The sequence below is a fragment of the Tupaia chinensis genome, unplaced genomic scaffold (genome assembly GCF_000334495.1).
Source record: "Tupaia chinensis unplaced genomic scaffold, TupChi_1.0 Scaffold000354_1, whole genome shotgun sequence".
Classification (NCBI taxonomy): domain Eukaryota; kingdom Metazoa; phylum Chordata; class Mammalia; order Scandentia; family Tupaiidae; genus Tupaia; species Tupaia belangeri.
Window position 1 is genome coordinate 313,230 of NW_006159849.1, and position 8,036 is coordinate 321,265.

The 8,036-nt window shown below is 38.7% G+C and overlaps 1 protein-coding gene and 1 pseudogene across 1 annotated transcript in view; one reads left to right on the top strand and one right to left on the bottom strand.

Moving 5' to 3' along the window:
- Nucleotides 1-8,036, bottom strand: part of RIC1 (RIC1 partner of RAB6A GEF complex) — a 161,385-nt gene that overhangs the window by 91,930 nt on the left and 61,419 nt on the right. The window lies entirely within an intron of this gene.
- On the top strand, nt 4,022-4,313 carry LOC102498915 (40S ribosomal protein S29 pseudogene; annotated as a pseudogene).

The following is an 8,036-nucleotide window of genomic DNA, read 5'->3' on the forward strand; positions in this document are numbered from 1 at the left end:
GACCTAAATGACAAGTCTTTCTAAAGAAAGAAGTCAGAATTACCAAGCTTTGTTGAGGCTCCACCATGGTGATATAGGCAGGAGGATGCAAGAATGATACTAGAACAATATGGATGGCCCTGTTTTTGGTTCTGGATTAACCTGAACACACTGAGCATGCCTGTGGGTGTGACCATGATCTTGGCTGACTGGAATCCTGGGAAGAGGGCATCATGGCATGACAAGATCCTATGTGTGTTCCAGGAGGAGTCCGTGTGTGTGTGTCATGATTTACTTCATTTCTCTCTTGAAGTACATTAATAAAACAACAAAAACTTTTGAGTTCTTTAGGTGAAAGAATAGGTACTTTAGAACCAGGCAGAATGAAAGGTCTGCTTTGCAATACTCTAAGCCACCTACCCAAAATCTAGGATTTCAGTTATCTAGGGTAAACGTAAAAAGGAGAATTTTGTGGCTCCCCTTGTAAAGGGCTGAACACTGTTCTTTGAAGTGGATATTGGCAAGGCTTTCCATATACCTCTACTGACTTCTGCAGGCTTAGGGTAGAGGATTCACTGGTGAAATGAACTACTCCCAGAATTTCTGAGGAAGCCTTCAACTTAAAATCCTTCCACTCAGACAACACAAGAGAGGAGACTTGCCCCAAGCCTAAGGACAACAGTATATAAACTTGTCTTTCTCTGCCAATTGCCATTTTATTCAAAATCTGGTTAAAACTACTTGGTCAGAGTATGTATGTACTGACTATATTAACTATAACAAGCACTGTCTAATTGTTTACCAGAAAAATTGTATCATTTCCCAATATCACTCTAATTGTCCTTAGGATTCCTGTTTTCCTACATTTATCCCTACAATAGGATAGAGTAATGGAAAAGGGGTTGCAGCATGACCACATACCATTTGGGGATACTTTCTCCCTCTTTCTGTCTCCTGCTGCCAAGTACGCATGCCCTCTGGTTTATTAAAAAAAGAAAAAAGATAAAAGCCAGCCCAGCCTGGTGGTTACATGAGCCAGATCTCACACAGCCAAAGGTGCCATTCAAGTACTGGACCCAGCAGCTTGAGAAACATACCAGACATGTGTGCATGTATGCCCAAAATCCCAAAAAGGAAGTAATAACTTAAAAGGGTTTGTGGAGTGATCATTCCCGGATGAGGGATGAGTTCTCTTTTTTCCTCTCTTTGTATACTCCTCTCTACCTCTCTCCACATACTCTCTGGAAAATTTTTAAAAATAGAGAAAAATCAGGGCCAGCAGGTGGCATGGTGGTTAAGGCGCTGGACTCCCACATGACTGACTGTGGTTCGAGTCCCAGACCTGGTGGCTTGCTTTTTCATTCTCCCTCTATCTCTCTCTCTTTCTCTGGTGAGCTCATGTACCCTACAGCAAATTTAAGAAAAATAATAATAAATAAATAATTCTTAAAAATAATAGAGAAAAATGAACTCCAAATGAATTAAAGACACAAATATAAAACCTGAAACTATGACGTTACAACAAGAAAATCTAGAGGGAGCACTTCAGGACACTAGTACAGGTAATGAGTTCATGAATAAAACCTTAAAAACGCAAGCAACAAAGCAAAAACAGAAAAATGGAACTGCATCAAACTAGAAAGCAAACAATCAAAAGAGTGAAAAGATAACCTGCAGAATGGTAGAAAATATTTGTGTAACAACCATCTGATAAGTATTAATAACCAAAATATTTGAGATTCTACTCAATGGCAAGAAAACAAACAACACAATTAATAAATGGGCAAATGACCTAAATAAACAGTTCTCAAAAGAAGATATAAAATGGCCAATAAACATGAAAAAATGTTCAACATCACTAATAATTACAGAGATGCAGATTAAAACTACAATGACATTATCATCTCATCCCAGTTAGGGGAAAAAAGTATGTGAGGATGTAGAAAAGGGTCAGTCATTTAAACTTTTGGTGAGAATGTAAATTAGTAGTCATGGAAAACAGTATGAAGGTTCCTTGAAAAACTATGAACAGAACTTCTGTATGACCCAATAATCCTACTAGTAATGTGTGTGTGTGTGTGTATACATATGTGTGCATTATGTTAAATGAAATAAGCCTCATTATAAAGTAAAGTAAATCAGTATGTTACAAAGATATCTGCACCCAAATGTTGACTGCAGCACTACTCACAATAGCCAAGATATGGTAGCAATCTAAGTGTTCAACTGACAAAATGATAAAGAAAATGTAGTCTACATATACAATGGAAAACTAGCTATTAAAAAGAATGAAATGCTGTCTTTTGATGTTCAGTGGGAAGCCTGGAAGACATCATTATGTTAAATGAAATAAGCCAGAAACTGAAAGAAAACACCACGTATTCTACCTCATACGAGGAAATTAAAACATAAACTTAAACAAAACAAAACAAAGGCCTCATAGAGCAAGAGGGATGAAGAATAGAGGCTGGGAAAGACGGGATAGGGATGAAAACAGGGATATTGATTAATGAAAAAAGAATTGCTTAAAGAGAGAGGGAACAGTTTCTAGTGTTATAAAATACATAAGGAATGTATTAATAGATGGCAACAACTTTCTATGTATCTGTATTATTAGATAGGACAACTTACTGTGAATCTCCAAGTAACTAAGAGATGATTTTGTTTTTTTGGAGAAGTTTTTGCTATAGGGCGCGTGCGCTCGCCAGACAGACAGAGAGAGACATAGAGACAGAAAGCGAGAAATCACCCCCCAGGGGGGATGGTCACGCCACAATCCCTTCTCCTCTCAGGATCTTGGGCACGTATGCACACGTGCCCAGTGTGAGTTTTAAGCCACCAGGTCCGGGACACGAACCACGGTTGACTACGCTAACTGCTGGTTCCCCCACTAAGAGATGATTTTGAATGATCCCAACACACATGACAAATGGCTGATAATGGATATGCTAATCATCCTGAATGAATCAATACACACTGTATTCTACTCTTTTCTACTCCATTTTAATTTGCCAGAGGGCACATGTGCTCACCAGATATGGACAGAGAAAATGGGAAAGTGAAAAAACACCCCCTCATGGGGCATGGTGACACCATAATCTCTTCATTTCTCCCTCCTTTCTCGGGATTTTGGGCACACACATACCTGCTATATTTTGCAAGCTGAGCCTGAAATGAAAACTCTCACTTTGGGCCTAAGACTCAAACTGTGTGGTCAGTCATATGAGATCCAGTTGCCTTAAACACAGGGCCATTCTGGCCCCACACTATATTCTCATAGTGTAAAATCACGTTATACCTCCCATAAATAAATGATATAATACTAAAAATACTTCTTAAAAGTTAGGTTTAAATAATCATTAAAATAATCTTTTGCTGAGCCATGGTGGAGGTATTACCTTGCTCCCTTCATCTAGCTCTTTTTAGCAGGTGCAATGCAAATTTTCAGATTATTCTTTATTTATTGGCTAGTGAGAGTTTTAGAAGGGGAAATTTGTAAACATAAAATGGCCTATTTGGCTGACTCCATAGTCCAGTAGTTAAATCCTGTACAGTAAGAACTGGATCCCACATGGTTTGAGCTCAGACCTGGTAGCTTGAAAACATACCAAGTTTGTTTGTGTACATGCCCCAAATCCTGACAGGATGGAAAGACTGAGAAAAAAAGATTGCGATATGATCCTCCTACATGGAAAAGTGCTTTTTTTTTTCTCCCTCTCTGTCTCCCTATGGGTACTTTCTCTGGCAAGTGAACAACATGTCCTTTGGGGGGAAAAAAGGAAAAAAAGAAAAAGAGAAAACCTATAAAGACGGAGTCATCAGATTTAAAAACTAGCTACTAATCTTTTTACTAAGTTCTTCCTGTATGAGAAAGAGACATAGTTTTAACTGCATACTGAATATAAAAAGCATCTTTTTTGTGCAAAAATATGCAATTTTATTTATTTTTTCTCTATCCAAACAATGTATGAGAAGTCCTCAAAATGTTCATGGAAAATGAGCCCCAAAATTTGAAGAGCGCATGCGCGCGTTAGCTCTTTCCTTTTGCTTCGTTACCCCACTGAAAGCAGGATGGGTCATCAGCAGCTCTACTGGAGCCACCCACGAAAATTCGGCCAGGGCTCTCGCTCTTGCCGCGTGTGCTCGAACCGGCATGATCTGATCCGGAAATACGGCCTCAACATGTGCCGTCAGTGTTTCCGTCAGTACGCGAAGGACATAGGCTTCATCAAGTTGGACTAAATGATCTTCCTTGAATGGATTGTCCAAGATATAAACCCAGTGAAAGAAATCATGCTGGCTATTTGTATATAAAATAAAATAAAATAAAACCCCCAAGAAAAAAAAATGTTCATGGAAAATGAGTATGAGGACTGACAGACAAAAGAACACATGAAAAAGTATAACAGGTTACAGAACACTGTACTACAGCAGAGAAAACAGTTACTGACAATATGTATTGGGTTGTTATAAAAAGCATTATACTTATAATCTATGTGTACCAATTTGCAGTCAATGATAAGTTATTGATCTTAAATCACCTACACAGAGGTTAAACAATTTTTATTGTAAAATGCTTTTTAATAAATATATTTTATCTCATTCCTTCTTTAGAACTGCTTAGAATTTTGTACAAAAAAATAAAACTGGACTCAAAAATTATAAAAGAAGTATTAACACAATTTCATATTACATGGTTAAGAATTCTATTTCTCGGGACCAGCAGTTAGCGTAATGGCTGTGTCGCTGGACTCCCACATAGTTGACCGCGGTTCGTGTCCAGGACCTAGTGGCTTAAAACTCACGGCGGGCGCGTGTGCGTGCGTGCCCAAAATCCCGAGAGGAGAATGGAGGAAAAGGGATTGTGGCGTGGCCATCCTCCCTGGGGGGTGATTTCTCGCTGTCTCACTGTCTCTCTCTGTCTGTCTGGCAAGTGCACACACCCTATAGCACAAACCTCTCCAAAGGAAAAAAGAAAGAAGCAAGCAAACAAAACTCACACCGGGCGTGTGTGCGTGTGTGCGTGTGTGCCCAAGATCCCGAGAGGAAGATAGAGGAGAAGGGACTGCAGCGTGGCCATCCCCCTTGGGGGGTAATTTCTTGCTTTCTATCTCTCTGTCTAGCGAGCACACGCGCCCTATAGCAAAAACCTATCCACAAAAAAAATAAAATAAAATAAAATAAAAAAGAATTCTATTTCTCAATAGTGTACAGACTAAGTCATGGCAGACTACCTAGCCCATCAGTGAGAAAAGGCTGGACAACTTAAAAAATCAGAGAGATATTTTTGCTATAGAGCATGTGCACTTGCCAGAGAGAGAATGCAGGATATCACTCCCCCAGGGAGAATGGTCACACCACAATCACTACTTAATTCTCCTCTCGGGATTTTGGGCACGCATGCGAACGTGCCCAGTGTGAGTTTCAAGATGTCAGGTCTGGAACTTGAACGGCAGTGAGTCATGTGGGAGTCCAGTGAAATAACCATTACACCATTTTTTGGTCCCCCAAAAATCATATTTTTAAAGGTATCAGAGAGCTATGGAATCAATGAAGCCTACCTTGATTAAAATTTCATAGTAAAATTGTTCAGAGGTGAGCTTAATGTTTTTTCCCCCTGAACACAATTACCAATTCTGGGCAAGGAATAAGAAAGTAGTCTTAGTTCAATTCAAGCAGAAGCCTGTGGAGTTAAGAAGTATCGGTAAAGCTCTTAGCAGTCACACAGGACTGAAGCAAAAATCAGAGATGTGAAATATTTCAACTGCAAGGCCAATTTTCCCCCATGAGATAATTTGCTGCACCTAAGAGGGTCAAAGGCTAGGACACAAACTTTAGAAAGACAAAGTCAAATTTCCTTCAGTCAGTGATATGCATAGGAAGATGATCCTTCTAGAAATAAAACTGGTCTAAAATGAATGGTAAAGTACTCTGAGAATTCTAGCTATAACCAGAAATTGAGAATCAGGCTTGCTCCATGACAAAAGGCTGTTGCTAGTGGACAGGAAAACTAAAGGAATTCTGGTATTAATACTCAGTGGAGTCTGAATGTGCCTCAAACACAGCCTAGTGACAAAGTTTTTTGCATGACCAAACTTTTTTTTTTTAATAATTATTTTTATTTAATTTCACTTATTTATTTTCTTTTAATTTGACCAGAGAGGGAGAGGGAGGGAGGGAGAGAGAAAGAGAGAGAAAGAAAGACCTGGCGGTGTGGGACTCGGGAGTCCAGCTCTCCCAACCAACCATGCCACCTGCAAGGCCTGCATGACCAAACTTTATTCAGGCTCCTAAACCCCTCTCCTAGATCTCTCTGTACATTTCCTTATAAAATCCAGATTTAGTTAACAAACAAACAGAAAACCCTACTATGCAATTTTAGTCAAAATCCTCCCATCGTTGATATATGCTATCTAATTCATAACCACTCCCAAGTTACGTCTGATCACCCTGGACAGTCTTCAGCAAGAATCCTGTTAGGTCGGTTTAGTCATACTCATCCTTACTCCTCATGTTAACTCAGTAAATTTTTATCCACTCACTCCCACCCTAGCCCCTTGGTTGTAAATCTCCATTTTCCCATGCCATATTCAGCAATGAACTCAAACTTTCTCCTACTACAAAATTCCACGGCTGTGTTCTCTATCATAACACAGTGCCCTTGAATAAAGTACTCCTTACTGTGTTTAAACAAGTATCACTGAATAGCATTTCCTTTAACACAACTTTTATGCTCAAGACATTGGGCAAATTTTTTAGTTTTTATTTTTTGCCATAGGGAGCACATGCTTCCCAGAGACAGAGAGAGGGAAAAATGGGAAATCACTACCTCCTCTCCCAGATGACCACACCACAATCTCTTCTCCTCCATTCTCTTCTTGGGATTTTGGGAATTCATGCACACGTGCCCAGCATAATCTTCAACCACCAGATCTGAGGCTTGAACCATGCAGCCAGCCATGTGGGATCCTGCACCTTAACCTCCATGCCACCTGTTGGCCCAACATCTGCTAAATTTTGATGTCACATGGGCATGACTAGGCCTAATATTAGCAGAATTGAATCTTTGAGGGTGAACCAGAGCTAGACTGAGTCTTACTGAACCTTGAAATCAATTCCATCCCAACTCAACCCAAGACAAAACTGAATTCACCAACCTATAATCCCAATAATAAATAGGAATATCTAAAGATAGCTACCAAAATTTTATCCAATGCGTGTATCTGCAATAAAATTTTTTAACTGCCAAACATGTGGAAATATAAGATCAGAAGTCAAATAACAAAAGAAAAAGTTAGCAGACAATGAAGATAATGGATTTAGGTAGCAACTTTAAAATATCCATGACTACTATGTTCAAGAAAAATTAAAAACAAAACAAAACAAAAATACCCAAAGATGAGAGGCCTGAAAATTTTCACCAGATATTTGGACTACATAATAATCAAATGGATATCCTAAATTAAAGCACACAGAACTTCAACTTACTATCTCAGTGGAATTCAGATTGATATAGTAGCTCAGAGGGATTAGTAACTTGACAGACATGATAGAAAATAGCTAAAATATAAATGCTGATTTGGGATATTATTACTTATCTAACTATAAACTTTCATTTAAAAGAGATCCTATTCCTCCATTGTAACTCAGTCCTATATTTCTTTAGTTGAACCTTCAAGGTAACAGTTTTATAAGGCTGCAAAGTAAACTCTGAAGAAAAATTATTCTAAAAAAAAATTATTTTGATCTTATTTCCAAATAAAGTATATCATTCTTCACAGAGCCATTGTCCTTACAATCCGCCCCTTTTCATTACATACATATGAAATATATGTACATGCACATGACCTAACAATGTATCAACTGTGCCAAAAGGGAGTACTACATTTAAAGTTATTAATAACCTAAACCTTAAGACAGTTTAGTTTCAGGATGCTCCCCATTTTGGAATGAAATTGCATGTGCAGCTAGAATTTTATATCTAAAATTGGTGATCACAACTTTTTTTTTCTTTTTTTTGGAGAGGTTCCCCCCCCCCCCCGCAAACACGCAACGGG